The sequence below is a fragment of the Propithecus coquereli genome, unplaced genomic scaffold, assembly GCF_000956105.1.
Source record: "Propithecus coquereli isolate 6110/MARCELLA unplaced genomic scaffold, Pcoq_1.0 Scaffold178, whole genome shotgun sequence".
Classification (NCBI taxonomy): Eukaryota; Metazoa; Chordata; class Mammalia; order Primates; family Indriidae; genus Propithecus; species Propithecus coquereli.
This window is the reverse complement of record NW_012142523.1, coordinates 1,096,553-1,108,731: the sequence shown is the minus strand read 5'-3', so window position 1 is coordinate 1,108,731 and position 12,179 is coordinate 1,096,553. Positions and strand designations below refer to the sequence as shown.

General features: G+C 41.2%; 1 protein-coding gene across 1 annotated transcript in view; it reads left to right on the top strand.

Annotated features, from left to right (window-relative positions):
• Positions 1 to 790: 790 nt before the first annotated feature.
• PTP4A2 (protein tyrosine phosphatase type IVA, member 2) overlaps positions 791 to 12,179 on the top strand; it is a 31,038-nt gene continuing 19,649 nt past the window's right edge. The window contains exon 1 of the mRNA XM_012642331.1: positions 791 to 1,153. The gene's annotated coding sequence lies outside the window, so the exon portion shown is untranslated. The remainder of the gene's footprint in view (positions 1,154 to 12,179) is intronic.

Sequence of the window (12,179 nt, the reverse complement as noted above, 5' to 3'; positions counted from 1 at the left end):
GAATAATCCGCGTCGTTAAAGGTGACAGTAGGTTGGAAACCTTGAAATTCAGGGTCTCCTCTTTCTCATTTTCATACATTATTGATACGTGATTACAGCCTCGTGAGGTGGCTGATTATTATTTCCATTTAATAGTTGATAATACTCACAGGAAATCACTTCCCCAAGATCCTACATCCTGAATTTCGATCAGGGAGGGTTCTTAGGCTTTTAGGGGTTTCGTGTGCGTCTTTCAAGAGGATGGTGGGGAGGGCGCAGAAATACCTTTCACGAAGATGCACACGCCATTTATTTGGGGCTTCCAGGAAGGGCAGCAAAGAACTGAGCTGCCTGGGTTTCCACCCTGAGTTGGAAATCCCCGAGCACAGGACTCGGGAGCCGCCCCGTCCCATCAGGATCTGGCCCCAGGTCTCTGGGAGCAGGAAAAAGTCCTTCGACCTTGCAGGTCACTCAGCGGCCGCGGGTCCTTGCCCCAGCCCAGGTGCGAATGGGCGGGGCGCAGCGTGGGCGAGAGACTCCTGGGCCACGTCCTGCCCCGCCTCCCCGGTCACATGGACGCGCCTTCCGTAGCCGGGAGTGCGCAGCGGAACGAACCACGAGGAAGAGGAGCGGGGGAGGCGCCGAGGGCAGTGGGTCAGCGCCCGGCGGGCCAGGTGGGCGGGCCCAACCGCCCGCGAGCCGGCCGGCCAGCCAGTCAGCGAGCGCGGAGGGCGGGCCGGCGGCCCCGCGCGCCGCGCCCCGCAGCGCCCTCTGAGGGGCGGCGGCGGGAGCTGGTTCCGGCTGCGCGCGCAGCGGTGGTGGCGGCGGTGCGATCGACTGGGCTGTAACCGTCGTCTGTCCCGGAGCGGCTGGAGCAGCAGCGGCGGCCGGGCACAGCGCGAGACGACGCCACAGGGCAGCGGCGGCAGAGGAGGCAGCAGGAGACGCAGCGGCGGCCGCAGCAGCAGCAGCAAGACGGACTCGTGGACACGCGCCGCCGCCGCCGCCGCCGCCGGGCCGGGCCGGGTGTCGCGCGCCGAGGCTGGGGGGGAGTCGTCGCCGCCGCCGCCACCGCTACCGCCGCCGCCGCCGCCGCCGAGGTGACTGAGGAGAGAGGCGCCTTCCTCGCTCCCGCCGCCGCCGGACTTCAATGCCCAGTCCCCAGCTCGCCAGCGTGAGTGCGCCCCTCCAGGGCGGCCCCCGCGCCGGCGCCCGGGGCCTCCGGGAAGGGGAGGGCGGGAGGCGCCGCAGCCATTAGTGCAGGCCCGAGACACGTCCCCGGAAGGAGGGCCGGGCCGGGCCGGGGGCGGGGGAGCGAGGGTGGGTGAGCAAGGGGGAGGTGTGAGTGTGTGGAAGAATGTTGAGTGTGTGCGCGCGTGACGGCGAGAGCGTGAGTTTGTGAAGGGACAGTGTGAGCGGGGGTCGAGTGAGTGTGGGGGAGACTGTGTGCGGGGAGTGAGTGTGTGTGAGGGGGGAATGTCGGGGAGAAAGGCGGGCAGGATCGGTGTGGGGGGAGTGAGGGGGTGTGAGTGTGAGGCGAGGGTGTGGGAATGAGTGGGTGAGGGGGAGGATGTGAGTGTGCGGGGAGTGTGAGTAGGCGGGGGAGGAGAGTGTCGGGGAGGGAGGGAGGGAGTGATTGGGGGGATATGAGCATGTGTTGGGGGGAAGGTGCGTGGCAGATGAGAGAGTGTGGAAGGACGTGCCCGCGTTTGTCCAGCGTGTGGGCAGGCATCCTGGAGGCCCTTCCCCTTGGTCTTTGTGTGTGGCGGTAGTGAACCCTGGTGTTTTGGGTTAGGGAGTTCTTTCCAGGAGCATCTTGTCCCTGGATTCTCTGGTTCAGGTATGAGGAAAGGGTACAAGTCTCTTCAAGTGGCACTACGATCTTCTGATCTTCTGGCTCTGGGATTTTTTTCCCCCTAGAAAGGATGTGGTGAGGTTTTTTTGTTGTTCCATAAAATTCCCCCCCCCCCCACGTGTCATGACATCAACGTAAATTTCCAGATTCTTCAAGGATATGGTTGCCATCCCATCTCAGTCTGGGGGTTCCGAGAGTTAACTAAAACAAGCTTGTCCGTTGCCCCTACTCTCTTGCCTGTAGAGTATTCAGATGCGTATATTTTTTTTGGTAAAGTACTAGTTTTTCAGGTGAAAGGTATTTTATTGTTAGGTAAATTGAAGTAATATCTTTTAGGTTGTGACTTTTTTACCCTTCTGGAGAAAAGCTCTTGAGAAGTAATAGTGATGTAATACATTGATGATGAAGAACCATAGGCTATTTTATTGTGTCCTGGAATTTGTCAAGAATGGTCATATAAAGTGACTAGCAGTTCTAGCATCACTGCAGGCATTCAGCAAATGGATTTTGCTGTTTGGAGTCACCAAACTACAACTGCTGCTGGCTTGTAATATGGTGCTTATTTGCTGCCGTGTTCTGTATTACAGAGTAGTTTCAGACAGGAAGTGAGTGAAGTTATGCCATGTTAAGTGTGCGAAAGGAAATTAAGGATACAGAATGACACATTATCAGGGCTTCAGAATCACTTACCCGTGTTCCTTTGCGTTCGTGAAGATAGAAGTTGTTTGCTGTATTCTGAGCCTAATTTTTCAGGTTTCATATTGAATGGACTAATTCTTGTCATGGACTTTTCCCATTCTTGTGTTACAGAAGTAGGGATTCCTGATGAAAAGTAATACCTTGACAGGGATTTTACACCTTGATGTAATCTTATAATGATGTCTCTTAGAAGTTGAGAGTCTCTTACTGTGATAAGCAAAAAGTAGGGTGGTCCTTTTGATAGTAGACATAGTGGAATTACAGGCAAAGTCATTGATGTGTAATTAGAAGTCAGAAGTTATATTGCATTGTCCTTTTTTTCCAGTTATTAGTATGCTCTGCTTTCAGGAATAGTAAGTAGTATTTTTACTACTAATCAGGGAAGGGATTAATTAGTATTAAGTGCCTACTATGCTACAGGTGATAAAAAGCATACTCACTTAATTCTCACAGCCACAATAAAGGTGGTAGGTATCCTCATTTGCATTCATTTGGCACATTTTGAGTTGCTTCTATTTGCCAGGCCGCAGTGATGAACTCCCATGGACTTACAGGGATGAGATGAAGAGATACAGAGACTTAAAAGGTTAAGTAACTTGTCCCAGGTCACACAGACAATGAGAGTTGGAGCTGGATTAAAAATCCAGGTCTGTCTGACTCTAAAGTCCTCGATTTTTCCACTACACCTTACTACTCTCTCCCAATACGTTGTCGCTTTTTGAGGTTTCTTATCCAGGAGGTGATCTAGCAGCTTGTACAGACGAGAGCAGTTGAGGTTACAGCAGAAGACTGAATAGCTGGAGGCAAGGGGATCATTTAGGAGATGCTGACTTGGGGCTCTTAGGGACCTAAGCTAGGCTTTTACGTGGGAGGAGATTCTGCCTTGAAACTCTCTTGGGGCCCCAGGGTGTGTGCTTTGAGACAGAGTTTTTATGAGGCACCTGGAATATGTCTGGGAGAGGGAAGTCTGATTAAAGAAATGCAACAGCCTTTTATGTTGTGTTTTTTTTTTCTTGGGAAAAGGATAGAGTGTATTTATTGGGGCTAAGAGTTAACTAGAAGTTGTCACTGCTTTGGAAGTTTCTCCGTTGAGCTGTGTGGAATACTTAACTCAGGAGATTATGAAGATCAAGTGAGAAAATACATGTGAAAGCACTTTGTTAATTATAAATTGAATTACAGTTTCAAAGTATTACCACTCAGACTTTTCTACTAAGGCAACAGTTTGTTATATTTAGTAGCTGGAAAAGGCCGGCATTTTAGAACACCTTTACAAATGAAAAATAGTTTAGAACTGCTGATCGGGGTATTTTCTGACTCAGAACAGCAAGTCAGACCACTCCCTCCATGAGTCAGTCAAGTAATATTTAATTTGAACAAACCAAATTTATAGGCAAAAACCATTTATCAACATTCATTGAACTTTGGTGGCACTAGGGAAAAGTAAATGTTTGAATGCTTTTTGCATATATATATTTTTTTAAAGTCTGAAAGCACCATGTATAGTTTACTAAAAAAAATTGCAAACAGGGTAAATTAGATTTATTTTCTTAAGAATTAACTTTTTATTCATTTTGTCCTATAACTGTGGCATTTCCTTTTGCAGTAATTACAGAACACTTTACAATTTTGAGACAAAGTTGAAATTTAGTAGGGATATATTTTATAGGGTTCGACTGTACTTGTTCATTTTTGTAGTAATTCGGGATTGGTAACCAATGACGCCTCTAGAGAAAGAATTTACAAATAAGATGCAGAGGAGCAGTATGTAAATTATTAGCTGTTGCTCTTGGAAGAGTAAAACTTAAGTTTGATTGAAACTAAGGTTGACTTCTTCAGGTGCGATTCCATCAGCTATACTACTTATTGGATGGAAGTTGGGGATCTTTAGAAATTTTTGAGTAACTGGAAATCAGGATCCATAGTTTTAGCATGGTCGACTTAATTATTTTTACTGAATAGAGTAGTGGTAGAGATCTTGTGATTTTGGTATACTTGCAGAGTCTAACATTACACTTTCGGACTTTAGCTTTCAACATTCCCTTGAAAATCTTGTGCCAAATGACAAATCATCTCATTTAAAACTCAATGCTATAAATGGTATTCTTTCAACTTTGTAGGTAAGCACATTGATTTATAGATTGATTGTTAAATCCCAGGTTTTGGAATCCAAGTTAGAGTGGCAGTAGATAAAATTTATTTTTCCTCTTGGTGCTTAAATTACTTACATGTCTATCGAACAGTGGATGCCACCAGTAATAATTATTTTGGGCAATGACGGTTTGAGTCTGTTGATGTGTGGAATAATAGAAAAGTCTTTTCTCCATTTTCACCTTCAGTACAGAGGTGTCTGGTAGCTTTCTCCAGTTATCCTTTGTTTCATTGATCGAACCACGTTCTCCAACTCCCTTGACTTCCTGGCCACTGTCTTGGGACTTGAAGCCTTATAGGATTGCTTGGTGTAGCTGAAGTGGATATTGTATGAAAATCTTTCGCTCTTTGGAGTGGTGAATGTCTAGGCTGAAACAGAATTTTTCACTACCCAGCATCTGCATGAAAGAAGCTGCACAATACTGTAGGCTCTGTCCACTTTCCACAGTTCCCCATTGTGGAGTTACCAGGACTCAGTTAAGAAAATGACCACTCTACCACACTCATAAGGTGACTTTCCCTGCACTGTTTGTTCAGTGAGAGTAGATTTACAGGACCCAAACATCTTTCCCAGAAAAATGACTGAGGAGTTGACAGATTATACCAGTATTTTTTATGTGACTTGAATACAAATGTCTTTTGTTTGCCTACACTGATTTTCTTGCCCATAGGTTATGTTAACATGACGTCCACTCCAGTTTAAGTGGCCTAGAAACTAAATTTCATCATTTGAATATAAATTTACATCGCACAATGTTGGCTTTTTAAACTGTAGAGAATTTTAAGATTGGCTTTTTTTGGTGACTCTTTCTTTGCTAGTTGAACCTAGTTTGAAAAAATATTTTGAACATTAGAACAGTCTTTACCTTTAGAGAAGTGCTGTATTTAATTCCTTTCATAGTATTTTTGGGTTGAAATTTCATTCTTCTCAGAAAATGTTACTTCTTTTGGCATAAAATGCACACATGATATATTTGTTTTAGAAGATCAGATAAATTACTTTATTTTTATTTCTGCAGTGGTCAGATATGTTGGCTCTTAACTGATGTATTGTTTGACAAGAATTCAAATTCACCATCAGGTCTGTTTTCTTCCAGTTGTCCTTCAGTTTTAGTTAAAATTTGAGCATCCCCCTGCCACCAACTGTTTTACAGGAAACATTCCCTAGGTTGTACCACTACAGTAGTTGTAAATTGGATTTATACACATAATTTTGATATTTATTGTTTTTAGTAGCAAAACAAATTGTTGTGTTTTCTACTTTCCATCATTGGTGAAAAGCCTTTCATGAGGGAACAGAGTGACTGGTTAGTGCAGAAGGATATGAGTCATCTGCAGGATTTGTCAGCAAATTGAGAAGGATATGATGTAGAAACAATAGATTCTAGTGACATTATTTTCATTCCACATGTGTGGTTACAAACAAGTTTCCTTTTGGTGATTAATTTAAATTATGCAGATAATTTGGGTCTTTCTGGGTGAAAAGCATTTTAAATGTAAGTCAGAGACTATACCCTCAATTATTTTTCTAGTGAGTTGAGATCTTCAATTTGGAGGTCATCAATAAGTAGAATTTAGTGAAACGTATCTGTGACTTGGATTTAATAAGTTGAGAAAATAGTTTAAGTTTTTTGGTAATTATAGAGCTGCTCATAGATCAGAAGAGGCCCACCAATACGGCAGTATTTGCTCTGTCAGTGAGCAAAGAGTTGCTCACTGACTACTAATCTGCTTTTAAATTCCTAAGAGCTTTTGTTACATTTGAATTGGCCTGAAATTCCCAGCATGGTCAAGACTTCCCCAGAGTTATCTAACCTAACCAAAGACTAAGCTCCTTTCTCAAGTCACACTTCCATGGCCCTTCACTGTTTCTACTAGTTTTCTGTCATAAAAGTTTTACCTTTCCTCGGAAGTCTTACTCCTACTCCGTTCTCTTCACACTTTGTGTCTTCGAAGTGTGTAGCATTAATATGAAAACTTAGTGCCAATCAAGTATTTTTCACCTACATTGATTCTTCTAGGAGCTTGATCCTGGATAGTGTTTGTGTGATGTGTGCAGAGAGCTCTGTAAATGCTTGTTCAAGGAGTGGATGTAGTGTATGTTAGTATCATTCAGAGGTGATTTATTGTCCCTCATCTTAGTAAGCATTTGGAGGAAGAGGACAAGAAAGATTGAATTTTGCATTCTTGAATTGAGAAGGAAGGTGAATCCATGGTGAACTAAGCTAGTGAATAAAGACTAACAACTCCTTGACATGACATTATAGAAGTATTTCATCATTTTTATTTCACATTCGTATGTAATGTGAAACACTTTCACTGTATGGTTTTTAAAGATTGTGAATGTTACTGTGTTTTATGAGTATAAACATCATGCCATTATTGAACACTTAGTGGGTAGATGGTATATTTTAAAAGACAACTAGCATCTTCAAATAGAGTGGTTTGGATTTTTGTCTGTTTATTTTGTATCATACTCAGTACCCAGAGATGGCTGTGAAGTATAATGATATTTATAAAAAGCAAGTTTAGGAGAGGAAGTTAAGTGTAACTTACCCAGTTGTAGGGGAAACTTGAACCAAAATGCCTAACAGCAGAAAAATTGCTGGGGCTCAAACAAAAGAATTTATGCTGAGAAGATGTATTTTGGGATGTTTTAATTCTGTATCCTGTCCGTGGAGAGCTTCCTATCCCCCTTTCAGGGCTGGATACTGGAACAGGACCTTTAAGTATGCTCAATACATTTGACAGAATGGGGAAATGAAAAAGTTAAGCTGACCCATAACCTTCTAAGTTCTGAAATATGGCATATTTTAAATAATGCTAACAATAGCCTGGAAATTTCTGCTTTGCATGCTACTCCTGTGCTGTAGGTTGTTTTGAAAGGTGATTCAAATAACCTTTCCCAAGTATGTATTTTGCAACCTCAGGGAACTTGCAGCTGTTACCGTCATTCTCACTGTCCTGATATAGCTCAGAAAACATTTCAAAGTGGTGTTGACAGGCTGAATCCAGGTGTCCTTTTGGATTTTTACTACTGAATTTGCTTTATTACAATTGAAGTTCAGAATCTCAAATACATTTCTTTATTGAAATTAATGATTCAGTGGGTTCTTGGGTTAATGTATATATAGTGATGTTGGAAACTAAATTAAAATGATTAAGACTTAAATTGTTCTCCAGGAAAATTAGCTTTTTGAGATTAAAGAAGGAAGGCTGGAACAAAGAAAGAAAACAAATGTTAAGATTTAATTTTATGGGGAAGCCTCTGAATTGGAGGTAGTTCTTACTGTATAAGAAGGTTACCACAGGTAGGAAAAGAATGTCCTTAAACTTTGTAATAAAGAGGCTTGGGAGTCTTAAAATGCAAATAAACTAAAAATCTTTGAACATAAACCCCACAGAGAGGATAGCTTTTATACCTTTGCCTGGAAACAAAAGTATGGATGAATAAAATCACTTTAGTAGAGCTATTTAATGTAATTTTTAAAAGATTAACTGAAAACAGATTAATGTTCAATATTAGGATTGTGCTATTAAGATTTTTAATGTTATTACCAATGTTATTATTAAAAAACTTTTTAAGAAAAAGTGAAAATTGGCTGTAGTGCTGTTCCTTCATTTAACTATTATTTATGAAAGGAAAAAAACATTTTTGGACAAGAGATTCATCCGGGGAATTGCTGATTTTTAGAGGAAATGAATAGAAAATTGAAAAGTAAATATTTTCAAGTGTGGCATGAAAATATTTAATTTTTGTCTTGTAGTTATTCATAGAGGTAGAAATTATTAGAAAAGGACAGCTAATCACCGGGGTACACACAAATTTGAAAACCACTCCCTTTTCATTTGGGCGGGAACAGGGCCCACAGGACTTCAGTAAATAACTGTCACTGTTCTGAGAAGCAGGTGTGATTGTTGGTTAATTGCTTTCTTTTCCTTTCTGAGTGGCAGGCCATGTATCTTCTGCTAGTTCTGAAATGTTAGGACATTCTCCCACCGTCAAGGTCATGATTTCTTTTTATAGAACTGATTATTGATTTCTGTACTGGAACTTGATTCTCAAGTTCCCTCCTTAAATGAGGAAGTGGAAAAGTGGGAATAACCAGGGGAGTAACTATGAAACTTTTTAACTGTAAAAATGCATCTTGCTATTTTTAGGTTATTTACTGATATTTTGGATCCTAATTTGTATAGAATTTAGTTGATACCTCTTCATTAGCTTCTTAGGACTGTAGTCAGTGGAGGGAGGGGAACTGATACTAATTTAAATCTTGTAAGTTTCAAGGAGCCAAATTATTCAGTTTTAGTTTGATAAATGTAACCGAGGGATGAACAAAGAAAGATAGGTAGCACAGAGGATGGAGCTGCTGTTTGTGCTGGGCTTTGGTGTGTTGGGAGTAGATCCTAAGAGATGAGTAAAATTTCAGTTTGAGACCAGTTACCTAGAAGATGAGTGTTTAATTAGTAAAGGAGAGTTCTTTTTAGTTTACAAGTCTTCAGACACTTTTTTTCTTAAGTTGTCAAAATGCAGAAGAGACAGTAATATTTTACAGAGGCATTTCCCTACTTCTTTGATGATTGAAAAGATTTTATATAGTCTCAGTAGTCTCTGAATATTGTTAGGCTTCTTCAAGTTTTTAAAGTTACTCAAGGCCTTGACTCTCTTTTTCACAAACCCCATAACCAGTCTGTGGACACATCCTTTTGGTTTCTACATCTAAGTATGTCTTGAAATTCACCCCTTCTTCTCTACTACTATCTTGGTCCAAGCTACAAAGCTCTCTCCTGGATTATAGTTAACAGGCTCCTAACCAATCTCCCTGTTTCTACCCTTAACCACTTCTATAATCTATCTCCACATAGCAGCTAGAGTGATCCTTTTTAAACCATAAGTTGTAACTCTTGAAAGAAGCCTTCCATTGGTTTCATTTGGAGTCATTGTTCTTTGAATAAAAGCCAAATTCTAGTAGTGGCCTGTAAGGCTCTCTTTTATTTCTCTTGACTCTTCATTCCTTTGTCCTCTCTGTTCCAGTAGCACTGGCTCCCTTGTTGTTCCTAACACACTCCAAGCATGTCCCTGCCTTGTAACCTTTGCTGCAGCTAATACTTCTGCCTAAAATGCTCCCCAAGTATCTATTTGGCTCACATCCCCAGATCTTGGATAAAATGTCACTTTTTTCAATGAGGCCTTTCCTGATAGTCTTATTTAAAATTGGAATCCCCCTTCCTTCTAGCACTGCCAATTCTCCTACTTTGAATTTTTCTTCATAGCAATGATATTTTCTGCCCATTAAAGTGTTAAGATCCTAGCCTGGTATGGTGGCTCACGACAGTAATCCTAGCACTCTTGGAGGCTGAGGCTGGAGGATTGCTGGAGGTCAGGAGTTGGAGACCAGCCTGAGCAAGAGCAAGACCCCATCTCTACAAAAAATAGAAAAATTATCCAGGCATGGTGGCATGTGCCTGTAGTCTCAGCTACTCAGGAGGCTGAGACAGGGGAATTGCTTGAGCCCAGGAGTTTGAGGTTGCAGCGAGCTCTACCCAGGGGGACAAGTAAGACTCTGTCTCAAAAAAAAAGAAAAAAATAGTGTTAAGATCCATCCTGACAAGAATCTTTGTTTTGTTTACTGCTGTAAGAGTATGTGACACATAGTACATGTCCATTAAATATTTGAATTAATAAAGAAATTTAAGGAAAATGCCTAGCTCTTCAGGAGGATAAATTCTTTACTGTTGACAGATTAGGTTATTTGTACTTATTTTAAAGGGAAGTGCAGGTGTCTGTTGACGTGAAGTGAGAATTTGTTTTAGGAAAAAATTGTTGCAGGGTTTTAGTCTTACATACAGTATTATGCTTTCATGTTGCCTGATTGTAGAAACCAAACTGACTCAAATTTGCATGACTTCCTGTAGAATTTCTGGTAAGAAAAGTAACACAGTAAATATATGCTTGCTTGTTCCTCAGATCTTTGCTTTTAGATTTTGTTTTCCTTATATCTAGAATTCTTTTATTGTGCCTTTATATTATAATGTGCTGTTTTAATTTGGTGAATATTGGCATAGCCCATCAAATTAGAGGGTTTATTGTATCATTTAATTTAGAAATATAAAGAGATGATTTCTCAGTGGAAAGCTTGATGGGAGTGGATTGATAGGATTTTTAAAAGAATGCCCAGTAAGATTGGGTTAAATTAAATGGGGCTGCTTTTATAAAATTCCCTCATACCTCTGAATTCACTTCATTTATATTTGAATTTAGAATTACAGTGGCCAAGGCAGAACATGAATTTTACTCAGTTATTTAGTATCTTTAACAAAGAAGAAAACTCTGTTTTTTTGTGTGTGGGTACAGGCCTGCCTGGGACAGAGGATTAGCCCTCTAGAGGCTCTTTCTAATCCTGTGATTATAGCACTGTTAAGAATGTAGTTATAAATCATTACAGGGTTCTTTATCATCCTGGAATTTTTAAAAAAGGTAATACTGTATGTACATGGAAGAAATTAAAACAGTTCAAAAGGTATATGTTAAGATAAAGTAAATCATGCACCTGACCTCTAGCTTCCAGTCCTGTGTTCCTCACACCACCTCACCTCCAGGAAACCACTGTTACCTCTTATCTTTGTAACTTTCTAGATTGTCCCTGGGTATGAAAGTATAGACAGTATTCACAAATATCTCTAACCATACTGTTCATGCTGTCTTACACCTTGCTCTTTTCACTTATTAGTGTCATTTAGGCATCTTTCTATATCACTTCATGTGGCTCTGTTTTATTTTTAACCTCTGTATGGTTTTTGTATTTTAAGAATGTGCCATGATTAAATTTTGGGTATTGTATTGTTTCATGCATTTTGGTTTTAGTTTCTCATCTAGGTAGATATTGGCAGTAGAGTATTATTTATTTATTTATTTTTGAGAGATGGGATCTCACTATGTTGCTCAGGCTGGTCTCGAACTCCTGGCCTCAAGTGATCCTCCTGATTTGGCTGGGGCTACAGACATGAGCCAGTGTGCTGGGCCAGCACTAGAGAATTGACATCAGACAAACTTACTCTAACATCTTTCTTCAAAATTTTGAGTAGCCTCTGCTGTGTCATTGACTTAGTCTCAACTTGCTAGGAGTCTGCTTAACTTGCTCTTTTTCTAACTACCTCTCTTTGTTCTTTTCTTCCTTCTCTTTATCCCTCCCCTCCTCCCCCTTCTTAATTTAAAAGGATTTCCCTGTTCCAGACCATCCTTTCTAATCCTTCAGTGAAGTTATAGTTTGGTAAAATTTGAAATGCTGGCCAGATGTGGTGGCTCATGCCTATAATTCTAGTACTCCGGGAGGCTGAGGCGGGAGGATGGCTTTGAGATCAGGAGTTCGAGACCCCGTCTCTACTAAAAATAGAAAAATAAAAAAATTATCCGGGCATCTTGATGCGAGCCTGTAGTCCCAGCTACTCAGGAGGCTGAGGCAGAAGGATTGCTTGAGCCCAGGAGTTTGAGGTT